Here is a 16054-nt window from a genome sequence, read left to right as displayed (position 1 = left end):
TATTTACTTATACTTTTTTGTATCAATGACATGTGTTAAAAAACTTTTCTTTAACAAATTCTTTTTAATTTTTTAGATAAAAATTTTACATACTAAGTAAACGCAAATATCTTACACATACTAAATTATTAAAGAAATAGGATTATTTATAGATTATTTAGATTACTTCAGCATATAGGTACACTATATTTAGTCATATTTTCGTGTGGTTTTAGTATATATTGGTGTTCTCCGCAACCTGATCTAGATAAGGCAACATTACTGAATAAATAGAAAAAATAAGGTATCAGAAATATTTATTTCATAACATAACTTTTTAAGAATGATATTTTTTGAGAGATGTTATGCAAATACCCTTTTTTTAGTATAGATAAAGTATCTGATTTTTAAACTTTGGGGTTAGGGGTTGTATTTTTATTATTGGTAAACAAAATCACTTGCTACTATTTTTTTTAATTTTGGGGATATAATTATTAATCTTAAAAACATTCTCCTTTTTCGCACCTTAAGGATTGAATTTTTTGATTTATCGCCTCAGTTCACTCTGTGCCGTCTGTAAAGAAGTTTCACTTAAAAAAACAATTAGGTTTTGCGTTTTCTCTTTTGAGCTGGTTACAGGCATGTGAGTAAAATCTTGGTATCTTCATCTCTTCGGCACCGTTGAGTTTTGTGTTTCGTTAGTGAGGGCGGTAAAAGAGAGGCAGTAGACGTGACGTAAACTTGCCGCAGTTGCCCCGAGCCAAAGTACTGCAGTTCAGTATCACGCGCCGGAACTGCGCTGGTACTTACACGAAACTACTGAACGTAATCACACGGAACGATGTCGCTAGAGAACTTAGCAGAAATATAAATATTTTTTTAAAATTTAAAGCAGACTGTTATTGGTGACTCGCTGCATACTAGTCACACAAAATAACTATGCTGACTTCCGAAGTGCACTTGGGAGCACGGCGGCTTTAGGGGTTTTAGATTCGAATCCCGGGTGAGGTGTAGGGGCGTAGATTTGTACATCCTTGACTGGTCGAAAAAAAAAGTTAAATTAAAAGTCAATGAATCTGTCGAACTGTAAAAAAAGGGAGTATGTAGGTACATATTTGCACACGTTAGAAGTTATACTTCTAAGGCATTACTAAAATATTAACCTGAAACCATTTGAAAGACATATTATAACACTAAGTATATGTATGTATATTTGTGCTTAAAGGACAGAAATCAGACCGTAAATAATTTTTACAAACAAACATTAACTTTATTGTGCTGATTTTACAGTAAAAATGTCATCACGAATTTCTTTGTATTTCATGGCGTCGAATATATTTGTAGGCTAACAATTTGTTGTGTATCTACAGTAATATTAACGCTCTATATTTCAGTGTTAACTAAGGGTTGTAATGCCAGAATTTAAATGTGTTTTATTAGTTGTCATAATTTATTTTTGAAGTAGGCCTATTAAAGAATAGTTGTACAATTATAAAAATTTTATTTGTAATACATATGTGCAGTGTAAATTAAGCGATGTTAACGCAAGAAATATGTAGCCTACGGATGAATTACGCGGGCCCACCATCTTTTCAAAATTTCTTAAACCATCCGTCACATATGACAGCACCGTGCTTATAATTTTTTTTTTTTCGTTCCATGCCACTTAAGGTGTTCACACACAAGCTAAAAGTCAATAGCAGTAGATGTTTGACTCGTTGGTAAGTAAAATCACAGCGAGCCGAAGGGAAGTGGCGCCATGGAATCATTTCAAAGGACTCGGGTTCGGGTCTTGGTACGACCAGCCTGACTCAGCAGACCGTGGTTCCCGCACTCCAGACAAGCGCTGACACTCCCCCAGTCCCTGGTCAATGCTGGCGTGTGTCGCCGCCTGCAGTCCAGCAGTTGTCACGCTCGCGAGAAATAAACCACAATTATAAATTCATTCGCAAATAACTCATTTTAAAAATAAACCAAGCAGCTTCAGACGACGTTGGAGAACTAATTTTAATAAATATCCATCAAAAGATGACTTCTGAAAATTTAAAAAAGAAGTCAAAATTTTGCTATTTATTTTCCAGAAAATTATTCAGGCATCTCTGCTAGAAATTTCCAGTAATCTCGATCCTGAAAATGTTTAGGTATATGTAATACCTAGAAAATTCATATAAGAAAACTAAGAAATATATTTTTTTTTCTCAGACCAAACGAAAAATTGTAACGTAATGAGTGGATAAAAAAAAATCTTTGTATTCGTACCAAAACTCAACTCGAAAATAGTTAATATTTTTCTAATAGCTGGGGAACAAATCAAGCATTAAATCGGTTTAGACCCTATTATTGACGAAAATGAAATGTATTTGGCGGATTACAATTTAATGATCTTAGCTATGCAGTATACTTGCGACGCCGAATACTTGCCACATGATGCTCTTCCAATAAATAAAGATTGCTAAAATTAAAAATAGTTTACGCTTCATTGCTGGCACTCGTAGTCAAGGCTATTAACTTTGAGATTGTACTTTTATTTCGTTTAGTCACGATTGGTATATATGTGCAAGTATTTTTGATACATCCTTTTATAAAAAAAAATTTAATTTTTTTTTATTTTCAGTCTATCATCAATAAAATATAAAGTTACAATGTCTTGAGAAGTCTATAAAATATCGAAAAGTTCTCTCAAATTGAATCTTCAAAACGCTTCTGAAAATGGCAAATATTATTTACCTGGAAGAGTCCGAGAAGCACACAGATTCATTCTTTTGCAGAAGTACATGCTTATTTCACATCTGATTCGGACAGCTCTCGTGATGTCACTTCCTGGCATCTGAGTACGTAACTTCGGGTGAGATCGGTCACCGCCTTAACGGTGCCCTTAACGTTATGGTAATTATCCTTCTCCATACCCACGGTCATTTATTGGATGCTTCTTGTGGCTCTGCCGAGTTGGACGAAGCACGCGGTAGCCTGATTAGCCTCGGCGTGAGTACCCTGCGAAGGAGTACCAACGAGGGAGAGAGAACATGGTACTCCCGTCTTGTCGGTACTTTAACTCTCTCCAGCGCTACTTCCAACCGCCGCGCTTTAGCGTGTGTGTGTGTGTGTTTTGATACTTCGTTACCCGCAGCGAGAGGATCTGGCGAAGGGAATTTAAAGAAAAATAAAATTAAAAAAAAATAAAAAGCTTGGCTTGTTGGTCTCTTCGGCGGGTCTCCCGGCTGCTTGTAAATTCCGTTCGTGAGTCGCCTACCCGTCTCTCTCGCGCGCGGTCTCGGGAACACGTCTACAACTTCTCCCTCGCTCCATCTCTCCTTCTCCCTCCGAGGAGCCCGGTCCTCATGACTCAAGATCCGGCTTGACTTACGGCGCGGCCGGCCCCCGCGACTTACGCGCCCGACGTGTTTACGAGTCGGACGCGACTCCGCGTGGGGCTTGTAGCGCGCTCGGGCGTCTGATTAGGATTACTTCCCCCCCTGCCTCCTTCCCCCGCTTCCACAACTCCTAGCTCCCCCAACCCCCCCCCCCCCCCCCCGAACCTTCTTCGGGACTTCCCACGCACGCACGCACCAGCAAGAGCCAGTCTCACAACGGAGCGTGGCTGGTTGTGGACTGTTCCGAGTTAGAGTCTGCTTGGGTGCACTCGTGAGTCGTCTACATTTTGGACTTGACTTGAATAGAACAACCCAAACTCTAGTTCCCACTCCAGTCTCTTGTGTCGGAAATTCTTCACATTTCATTTCGATTCCCAAGCAACTATCTCTTTTACCAACATATCTACTGGTCAGTTCCGATGTGGTAATGCTACTTCGCCAAAGTGCCTGTCCCAGAAGCCCTTCAAATTCTCTTCACACACCTGGGAAAATACCACCTGAGCAGAGACATAGCGAAGATCACAGATCACTTATTGTCTTTCCTTATTCTCACTCAAGGGGCAGATCTGCAAGCAACAAGAAGGCACCACCATGGGCTCACCTCTCTTTCCCCTCTTAGCCAACATTTTAATGGCAGGATTTGAAGAGAAGGCAATAAATACCAGTCAGCTAAAATGGAGGTGAAAGTAAAAGTAAATTTGCCTTTTCTGGATGTCTTGGTCACAGAAGGAGAGGATAACAACATCGGCCACAGTGTTTACAGAAAACCAACCCACACAGACATGTTTCTACAGACGTGTTCACATCACCCAACATTTAAGAAGAGAAATGTTATTTTCACATAAGTAAATAGAGATAGATCAATTTGCGAAGAAGACAGCATTGAGGAAGAGCTAAAAACATGTAACAACTGCTTTTCCAACAAATGGTTACTCAAAATCTGAAATTAAGGAAGCCCCGAAGCTACCTCAAGAGCAAAAGAACGAACATTTTCCTAACAAATATTTCATTTCTTTCATCAAAGCAATTTGGAACCAAGTAGTCATAATTCATAGGAAGAATAAAATGCATGCAATTCTGTAACCTATAAACCAGATTGTGGTGTCTCTGATATCAGTGAAAGATAAAACTCTAGCCTATAATCTAGCCAGTGTGTACAAGTTTCCATGTTCATGTGGCCAATTATATAAAGAGAAAACTGGCAGGCGAGTTAAAGAGTTAAAGAACATATGGGCGACGATAAACATGAAAACTGACGATCAACTATAGAAGAACACTCTTTGGAAACCAGACACAGCACTGAATTCGACCAGGTCCACACCTCAGCCAACATCCCACAATAAAAGAAGAAAATACATTCGAGAATCGGTTAAAATAATAAAAAACCCATCGAACATAAATAGAGAGGATGGATACAAATGAAGCAAAATATGGGACACAAACTTCAGAAATCCTCAAAACCTAGCTTTTGATCCAACAACAGACAGATCGCCTCTGGTTGGCCATACAATCCAGCCAATCAGAAGAGGAGAGGCCACTGATTGACCAGCACTCCAACCAAGGGCGCAACAACAGGGGGGGGGGGGGGGGGTAAGGGTACTTTGCCCCCCCCCCCCCCTCTGAAACCTTGAAGTGGGGTAAACGGGGGCAAATAAACTGTTGTGTAATCAATTTTTAGATAATAAAACTGCTTAAATAGCACCATTTTCCACCTTGAAATACAAATTTTCCCGGGGGAGGAACCCCCCCCCCCCCCCGCTACATTAGGGGGGATCGATGATTCTTTATAAAAAGATATATTGCCCCCCCTCCCCTTTGGAAATTTAGTTGTTGCGCCCCTGATCCCAGCCAATTACAGAATCTCACCTCCAAATTGCCAAACTAACAGGCTAACCAGAAGAAAGGAAGACTCTTATTGGCCCACGGGTGCAGCCAATCTGGAAACACTCTCCTCTCAGGCGAGAGCATTAAAAGGCAAGAGAACTTGTAATAATCTCAGTAGGTAACTGCTCCCTGATGATGGCGACTGCAACGTCGACCGAAACGTCGGTGATATCTTCGCCTTTGACGCGGCTAACTTCCAGAAGCTAAGCAACAGTGGATTTTATCAGAAATCTATGCTTAATATAGTGGGATGAAAAGCAACTTAAGTCACTGAAATAGCACGTAAAAGTGAGCAGGTTAAGCGGAGAAAATATGAGTAGCCTACATGAACCCAAATGCTATTATTTGTAACAGTTTCAAATAATCAAATTTCATAGAGCTGTGCCACAGGAAGGTAGGGGGGATTGTAACCATAAAAGCATTTTGTTTTTGAAATTTTATAGTAAATAACAAATTCGTTTTGTTCAGTTTTAAAAATTAGCCTGAGTTAATCACAAAAAATATATAAATAATGTCTGTCATTTAGAATAAATTAATTTTTTTTAATGACTACAATTGATATAATATCAAAAGACACTACGTTATGATCCTTTCAAATCTCTTAATGTGTGACCTGTACTTTAGATAAAGTAAATTTTAAATAACAATTTTTAAGGCATTGAAAAGAGTATGAAACAATAAATGGCGTCTTTTGATTGTGATCTCTACCCCGAAAATCTTGATTCACTTGAACTCGCACTAGTCACCCAGACATCGCTTACCGTTATTCTCATGACAGCGCGTGCCTCGTCGCCCTGTTTGTACCTGTTTCGAGGACTCACATGCGGGTACTTTTGAGTGAGTCCTTTAGTACCCGTTCGCCAGAGACGTGTAACACCTAACCTCCCTACCGAGCAAATCCTTGTGTTCTCAGGTTCGCAAACACACTTATAATACGAAACTCGGACACGAAATTTAACGTAGAATTCTATAAAACAGTGCCGAGCGTGATAAATATAAACACAAATTGTGTTTTCAACTACATGATACACACGTAGTTTTCGCACCCACCGCTAGAATTTTCTGCCGGAGCAGGTACGTCGGCTATCGAAACATTCGCTTTGCAGAGCGATTTATTTGAAACTGTATAATGAAACGGTTCCCATAAAAGAAGATTCGAAAAATTTCTAAAAACCAACTTTGTAACTTATTTTTGACAAAGTATTTTATTAAAATACTGTCCAACCGTTTCAAATTCATTAAAAAGTTAAAGCTATAAAGTCTCACTTCGGCTTTGTGAACTTTTGCTCGCGTCATCCTCCACAGATGGAGGCACCGTGGTTACACATTTTCGTTCCATGTGACTTCCGTTCCATTCACGAAATTACTCCTACCAAACGCCGGAAACCGAGAGGAAAAATAATCCTCAATATGTGACCATACCGAAACTGAAGAGGTGGCAGCTTATTCTTGGTGTTCACTACAGACATTTGCCAAATTCGCGTTCTTTTTCCTGGTGCCGGGCTAAGATACACGAACGTGAGCGTAATCAAGTCGCTGTCGTATGTCTATTGGTTACTGAATTTTCACCCTTTCTGGGTCGCACACAATTCGGTCAGATTCAGGGCGTGTCGAACAACCCGTGATTCAATGACAAGAAACGTTTAAATGTACAAACGGTGGAAATTTGGACTCGCCGAATTATGACGAGAGTTTTGCAAGTGTCTGCGCTTCAGAAAGGTACGTAGGTATACTTACTTAGATACATGTGGAAGCTGACGATCTGGAACGGTAGTTTTAACAAAAAAATCGTCGGAATGGAATGGAGTTACTTGAGCCGTCTCGTTGACACGGAAGTAACTAAAGGACCAAAAAAAAACTCCACTGGCGCAAGGCAACGACCTGGTCAGACCCCACCGGGTTCCGAACCCAGACCCCCCCTGGTAAAAGGTGAATGATGTGGTCACTCCACACCCACCTTCATGTCGACAAACAGTTGACATCGCCGAATAAAGTGTGTAGGTCTTGTTTACGCATTTACAGAGGCAGCGGATGCAAGGGCGTATCAAGGATAGACAGAAGGGAGTGGGGCAGTTTGTCTCCGCTTCCGATGGGAAAAAGCCAGGATCAAGACCTACACTTTGATATCCTCAGAAATTGGTTTTACCGTACCTTTTTTATATATTATGTTCTATCTTTGGTTGCTTTTTTTTTACTATGTCATGATGCATTTTTTAAAAGAGAATTTCGCCCCTTCCCGTTTTGTTTTGAGCTATATATGCCCTTGAGCGGATTTACTATATAGACAAGTTAAGGAAAAATAGTTTACTAGAATTCAGCGCAGTGAAAGTAACAGGGAATAGTACCAGCTGTGATCACACTTACTGACAGGCAATAATGTTAACTCCACCTTCTGTGGATATGCTTGGTAGCTAAATAGTATTTTGAACCTGTGGCTAACCAGAATGAATAGGATTTGTAGCTAATATATAAATGGCCTCTTTAAGTGTTCTATGGCAGGTAAACTCATCCAAATTTCCTGTGTCAGTGTTCGAATCATAGCAATGTCATGTGTTGATGTCATTTCTGCTAACATTAATTTTCAAGAATATTTATTATAATTTTATTTAGGTATTGTTCAAAATATGTGATTTAAGTTAATGACGAAGTCGAAATACAAAAAAACTGTAAAATAAGATTGAACTCGTATTTAAAAACAAACAGAAACAGTAACTGGCGCTTTTCGTAGACTTACGTGCAATTTGTATTTATGTATATGTTGATGATGGTTTGTTTTCTATAGTGTTCTGGTCAAAAAAAAATTAATTTCTTGACGTGTTTCTGAGAAAGAAAATGTATTTTATAAGTCCTTCACCATTTGCTATAATAAAAAATAATGTTGCATAACCATCTGGCTTTGGTTACAAATGGCTCAGCTAAGTGAAATGGCTCACTGTTCGAAAAAAAAAAAATAGTAAGCAATCAATGGCAGGCTTATCAATGAAATGCTATTTGAATAAGATTAAGAAATGACGTCAGTAGTTTTTACTGAAAATCGATGCTATCAGAAGGATATATTTTTTTTGAAGCAGTAAAAACGTGCATGAAGTAAGTAACTTTGGCAGTTGGCTTACAAAACAAACTACAGGCTAAACCTGGCCTCACTCTCCGGAAATAGAATTTTAAATTTTCTTTCAAACGTTTGGAATCAAACCTATGTTATTGTTTTTCACCAAATAGGTTTTTTTTTACTGTTTCAATTTGTGTTGTATGTATAAATAAAATAATAAAATTTTTAAGTAATAATTATAGAAAAGGTAGAAGTCAAATGATAAAAAAGAACTCTTGAGAGCGTTATAGAACTTGTACGGACATAAAAGATGCCATAAACCCTCCGAGGAGAAATAGGAAAACAAATGAAGTTAATCCTCTCTCTTTTGTGTGAATCACACTAACTTATTAGGTCTTTGTTTGCGTGAGCTATTATTTTAAGCATTCAAAGATGATGTGGTTGTAGAAAGTAATAAATTAATGTCACCTGAAAACAGGAGGGATAATAAAATTCAATATTTTTTTTAAAGATGTAAAATAACAATTATGTGTCTGATTTCACTATATGATTTGTAAAAAAAAAAAAAAACAATTATGAAATGCAAAATATGTTTAATCGTTTTTTTTAATGATTTACTTGTATAAAACTAAAAATTTCCTTGAATGTGTACCATGATTTTCAAGCTTTGTTTTTCTATTTAAATTTGATATGCATGTCAATTTAATCCAAATATTTAAAATATATTTAAGTAGAAATTTTGAGAACGGAACACGGTAGTTATATTTGTAGTTAATGCCCACATGTACCTTCTGTACATTTAAAATCGTCTCCTTAGATGGTGTGGAATGTGTAGAAACAAAGCATGGTAGTTTTAGTTGCACTCACCACCACTGAACATTTGGTTGCAGTAACTTGAATAATTTATCGCAACAGATATATCTTGAATAATACTTTAGTAAGTTTTCAGCAGTCCCTTAGAAGGTATGGATACTTAAAAGAATGGTATTTTTATTAAGGAAAGAAATTAATATAAAGCGAAAATTTTTTGTACTTTTTGAGGAAACGACTTATTGCAACAGGGATCAACATAAGATCTTATATGTGTAACATATGAGCCTGAAGGTTACTGAACAAATGGTCAGCTTTTAATTTTTCTAAAAAAAAATTATTACCTTTAGAAAAAAATACTGTAAGATTTCCACTATTTTCCGTAATTATACTGCATTAATTTTAGATTTTTATAAAGTTTTTGTGATAGCAGCTTGATACAACTCAATTCAAATATCACTTACGGATTTTTTCCCCTATGTCTTTAATATGAATGATTGCTTATAGGCCTGAGAAATTTATCAAAGAAGTGACGTTTTAATACAAAAAAAATTGAACAACTTTTCACAGTATTCTAACCCAAATAATGCAAATAGGATGAATTATTTATTTTTGCTTTAAAAACCAAAATAATGAGAAAAAAAATTTTGTCTTCACAGAAAGTAAGCTTCCTATTTTAAGTTCAGTACTATAACTGTTTGGTCTTTAAACCATTATTTTTATTAGGTTTGGTTTAATTTTTTGAACAAAAAGGTTTTATTTATTGAAATAATTTCGCAATATGGGAAAAAATCCACTAATAATGAGATTAAAATAAGAATACCATATTATTCAATTAATCTCCATATAAATTAAATTTATTTATATATGTAAGTTCCACAGATTATCTACAAACGAATAGGCATAGAGCATTTTGGCAGAACTTAAACCACGATTTGAGTAATTACATCTACTGCGTATGGATATTTAGTGTGCTCAAAACGCATCGCATAAAAATGTCTTTATATTTTTTGTGATTGCATGTGAATACGAACATATAATAATTATTTATACCAGTCTATGTAACTTTTATGTTTTACGATTACATATAAGGGCGTACTGAAATCATTTCTGTGCTGTATGTATGTTGTCCTGATTTTGTTGGAAAATAATAGACTTTTTTTCCAAATAATGTTTTATTTTACAACTAAAACAGAAAATAATGGCAGATAGCACTTAAGTGCTTTTATACAAAGAAATAGTGTTTTTATACATTATTGTGTATTATTTGTTTTATTTTATTGTTTTCTCCGACGAAGAAAATGTTACTATGTCCAAGAATTAATATTTTTAAACATTCACCCATATTGTTTATTTGAATCCAAATGAAAGAGACATAATTATTATGTTGGTTAGCAGAAAGTCATTGTCATGTATTTTACTATAAAATATAAGTAGGCCTACATTTATACATGAGGTAACATAAAACGTTTTCTTAGTTAAAAGTGAAATAGCTATAACTGTCTGTAGTGAATCAGTTTTATTTCTCTTAAGTCGTTTAAAAATGTCGACGGCGCGAGCAGAATAAATAATTAAATAAAAGAACATTTGAACCAACAAGAAACAGGATGTCGAATGAAAACCGATAAATCGTTCCGTAATGTATTTCCGTTCGCTCTTATTTACGGGAGCAATAAGTTCGATTTCCTTAGTCTTCCTTTTTACCACTCTTGACATGTATTTATGAATGGACTATGTAATAACATCTTTTCATTCAATGTTTACCCACTTTTCGTCATCCGAATGTGTAAAAATTTTGCATGCATATCAAGAAACTCTGACAATACAATATTTTTATAACGTAAAACCTTATTGTTCAGGAGGAGTGGGAGGTAAGATGGTCAAAAATACTAATTTAGAGCTATGGCTAATAATCATGCTTTTTGTGTATCCATGAGGTCGGGGCATTGTGGCAATTTTGAATATGTTAAAAATCTATGTCTTTTCAATTTGGAGTGTTTCCGATCCAAAAGGTCTGGTAATGGTGGAAAATGTCACGGGAAAAAGACGGGGGGGGGGGGGGGGGCTAAGGCCCTTAGATTTCGAAAATTTTAAAAATGTTATTTTTTATTAGAATTTCCAAGAGGTAGGAATTTTCAATATGTGGAATATGGTGGAAAATGTGCCGGGGGAGGTATTAAAACCCTAAAATCTTTAACGCTCTCGAAACACGCCTTGAAGGATGATTTTAGGAAAACCCCGTGCTCAGTTAATGTGTAGGTATGTAATATAGGTAAAGAATATCCCTGCAGAGTTTCAAGCCTGTACATATATATATATACTTGAAAAACGGTCAAGAGCTTTAATTTTACCTAGAACTCACAAGTTTAGATCAGTCTTCCTTTAAATTAGTTTTTCAAACCACAAACGTTTGTTATTTAATTTCTTAATAATTTTTTAACTGGCAAGCTAAGACAATTGCAGTATTTTTTATTAAATAATGCCTGCAGTTCTGTGATAATGTGGTATTGCTAATGTGCTGTGAGAAACCATGATGTACATAATGTATAATGACAACTGTATCAAACATGCCCACATTTTATTTTGAGACAAAAAAATAAAATATACTTATAGTTTTAAAAAATAAAAAAACCGCTTTTATCGTTGAATTAACTAAAAGGTTAAAAATGAAATATCAATATAAAATTTAAAATTAAGTTTTTTGTCCAAACAGCCGAATAATGCACCACAACTCTGTATAACTAAAAGCGTGGGGTGCTTGATAGCATTTGTTTTAAATTTTGTATCACTATTTTTAGGGTGTAGTCATTGCAAAAATGAATATATGAAATAAATAACAATATGACCTTTAAAAGTAGTAATGGGGTGCTAGATATAATTTGTCTTAAATTTAGTATCAGTAATAACAAAATAATTTGGAGTAGATTTTCTATCACTAATTTTACGACATAGTCAACACAAAAATTTTAAAATACTTATAGTCATTTCGAAAATTGTAGGATATAGTCATTACAAAAATTACTATATAAACTGGGGTGTTGGATATAATGTCTTAAATTTTCTATTACTAATTTGAGGATATAGTAAATCGAAAATTTAAGGATATAGTCAGTAAGAAAATTTTAGGCTACATTGATTACTAAAATGAAATAAGACAGCACCCCATTTTTTCGGTTTTACAGAATAGTGATGCTATATTCGGCAGTTGGACGAAAAACTTAGTTTAAATATTTATTTTTTAAAAATTTTAGTTCATTCACCGATAAAAGCGTCTTTTTTTAAATTTTTTAAACTATATTTTTTTCCAATTCTCCTCCTCTTCTCTTTGGCATCTCCACGGCGTTTCCACGACGTGTACCACACTCCCACGTCGTCTATCTCTTCGCATTCACAAAAGGGAGAGAGAAAGAGAGAGCGCGAGAGAGAAAGAAAAAAATAAAACAAATACAAGGATAAATATATCTCGCGATGAAACCTAAATGTGGCGTGTTTCCGAGCCGTAACTCTTCGCGCGTTGCCCTCCAACATATTTATTTATAAACTGGCATAGCAGAGCCCTTGTCGCGGGGAGCTGACCTTGAGCCACCGGCGCATGGCTCTCGGAATCAAAGTAAATATCATCATCCTCTAAAATATTCCCCGTTATAAAACTGAGCACTTAAACACTAGCTACTTATTTTCCGAGACACATTACACAGTTTAGGCGTCTAAATAAACGGCTGGAAGTACCTACAGTGTCTAATTACTCGTGCAATTCTAATTTAAGTAATTTTTTAATGATATACGAGTGTACTACAATTAACAACAGTTAAATTACACGCGAAACATCACGCTTTGTAGTTACTGGCGTCCGATCAGAACAACGTAAGAATTTCGCCTGTCATGGCCGCCTACCCAGCGGTAAACGGCTTGCGAGAAGCATGCAGCCAACAAACTACAAAGATCAAACCACAGTGCAAAAAAGGGAAACCGAAGTTTCTTCTCGTCTACAGATTTACTCGCCTCATTCCTGAATGCATCATTCCACTTACCGCAAGATCGCGCTCAAAAACAAAATCGCGTAACGTATTTATTTTTTTTTTCCCCCGGGCAAACGAAGCTTCGGATGTATTTTCATAACCCGGTGGACAAGGAGCGGAAACCCAGCGGGACGAAAATTCCCTCCGAGATTTCTGTCGCCGGGAAATGCGTCTCGTGCTTCGTGGCTGCAGCTCCGCGAAGCAGACAGAGACAGAGAGCGGTGAAGCCAACATGGCGCCTCCCTCCTGTCCCTTCTCCCCCCACCCATCCTTCTTTCCCGTGGCGCGAACGGAGAGCAGATCAATAAACCTTGAGCGGTCCCGAACAGAAGACGTTACCGGAGTCGATGATTGCGTTAATAACCGGGATCACGCGTCACCTTGTGATTTGAAAGTTAGCCGCGCAGTCTGGAAGTGTTTATTTCCTTTGTTTTCCCTGCGCCGCCAGATGCCACCACGCGCTGGCCCCGCCCCTCCCCTGCCGCCGCGCGCTGGAGCTTGACAACAGACGCCATCTTGCGCTCGAGCGCGCAGCATCATGGGAACACGCCGCGCGCTCTCTCTCTCTCTCTTCCTCTGTTCCGCCGCGCTATTTCCCTCTCTCTCTGTATTCCCCCCAACCGACTGTTTTTTTTTTCCCTTCGCCAACGTTCCTTTCGTCCAGAACCGAATATGCTGCCATAAAAGTCGAGCTTCCACGGTGTTATTTGCTTTTGCGGAGTTGATAAAACTCGAGGGAACACAAGTAGGCCAGTGAAATAAACGTACAAATTTAGCGAGGTATTTCTGTAATGTAACAAACATGCAAAACAAAGTTTTACAATGGAAAATAACTGAAATTTTTTCCTCACTCTAAAATTTTTATGCCAATTTTTTTTTGTTTGTAGGCCTATATCTAATAGACGGTACTATAGATTATAACTTAACCAAAAAAAATTAATCAATAAAAATTCTTTCTTTCTTAATTTTGAAGGTAAATAGTTTAAAAGTTATTTTTCATCTGTAATTTAATATTTTTAATTGATCTCTACTGTTAAATAATTTATTCATATTAGATACAAGTGCACAAAAATAAATTTAAATTACTACAATCATTTGGTAATTTCGGAGGGAAAGGCAACATTTTGATATATTAAAAATAAATAAATAATCCCGGTAACGTTCTAGCTTAAGCGTACACTTTTTTTACTGGTTTTATTATTTATTTACAACGATATTAAATCGGCACAAATACATAGATTAACATTTTTTTTTGTTTCTTACCAAATTAAAAAAAATTGCATTTAGTTATTCTGCAACTAATAACACTCTTAAAACCTTACTAATAATATTTTACTTTTTGTTGTAATTTGTGAATTATGTTATGCGCAGACTATGTGTTTCTTTGTGTTCATCCTTAGCATTACATAGCATAGGTAATGCATAGGTAAAGCATAAGCCTAATTAAGCGTCCGGGATAAATTATGTTTGGTTGTATGGTAAACTAGAAGAAAGGAAGATAAACCCAACATTTTCGAAATAATAATGCGGAAAACAAAGTAAGTTTTATTTAAAAAGAGAAATATGTAACGTTTTATTTCTAGGCGTTTAGTGGACACGTTTTTTCAGTTATTTGGTTAGCGCAACTACCTCTCAGAAAATAAAACACGCTTGTGCCTGGCATTTTTGGCATTGTGAACATTTTCCCTCATTTTTGGTAGGCAGCCCTATAGCTTAGATAGTCTATAAATTGTCGCTCTTGTCCTTAAATTGTAAGTAAAATTATAAGAATAATCTAGTTAATTTGACTATGCTTTTTATGACAAAAAAATACCACCCCGACGAACTCACTCCAAACGGCTAATTTTAACTTCGCGTACCAATATAATACTATAATTATAAAATGAGACCCAACATGCCTTGTAAACCGACATTCGATAGACTCATATGATTTGTCAGTAAGAAGCAGTTTATTTACGGATGTATTTTCATTGTGATTAGCGTTTTTTAAGATAAATATAATAAATTCTTTATAATTAGGTTACATAAGATGTCCTGAATAAATGAATATAGGAACCATTAGCTATAAAAACAAGTACAGAAAAGTATTTTTAGTTGAAGACTTGTTTTTGATGTATAGTCATTTGGTAGGAGTAATTTCTTGAATGAGACGGAATTCTAACGAATGGAAATGTTTAACAACTGTGCTGCCATCTGTGGCAGAAGGAGCTAACCAAAGTTCACAAATCCAAAGGGAAACTTTCTAGTAATAACTGTTTAATACATTTTAACAAGATGCGCAGTGTTTTAATAAAATTCCTTGTTGAAAATCATGTCCAAAGACAGGTTTTGAGTGTATTTTCAAGCCTTTTTATCCTTAATAGGAGCCGTTTCACTACATACTTAGTTTAAAATTTCGGTCTGCGAATGTGATGATTCAATAGTGGACATAGCTGCTGTTGCAGCGAATTCTAGCAGCGGGTGTGAAAACTACGTGTAATTAGAGTCCAGAAATGTTATTGAAAGCACAATTATATATATATATATATATATATATATATATATATATTCATCACGCTCAGCGTTATTTTAAAGAATTCTACGAACAATTTGGTGTCCGAATTTGGTATAATAAGTGTATTTGCAACATGATAACACGTGACTCTGCTTGTTAACGAATATAGGTGTACTGACGAGTACTGGAAGTTTGGCTCACTTTTTTTTTTGTGGTGACGTAGAGAGCGCCAGGAATCCTCACTTCGTCACCCCATCAGTGCCTGGTCGAAGCAACCCCAGGCATTGAAAGCTTACGTGACCCTGACGTCACTCTTCTGTACAAAGGGTTGGGAGAACAATTTGCAGCCAGGTAAAGCATTCTTTTAAAGAAACGGGACCTAAAAAGAAAATTGCCGTGAAGGGGAGGGAGGTTCTCGTGGTGCATTTTTTTCTTCTCTCCCCTTTGA

Source organism: Bacillus rossius, chromosome 8 (assembly GCF_032445375.1).
Source record: "Bacillus rossius redtenbacheri isolate Brsri chromosome 8, Brsri_v3, whole genome shotgun sequence".
Classification (NCBI taxonomy): Eukaryota; Metazoa; Arthropoda; class Insecta; order Phasmatodea; family Bacillidae; genus Bacillus; species Bacillus rossius.
This window is presented reverse-complemented; position numbering follows the sequence as displayed.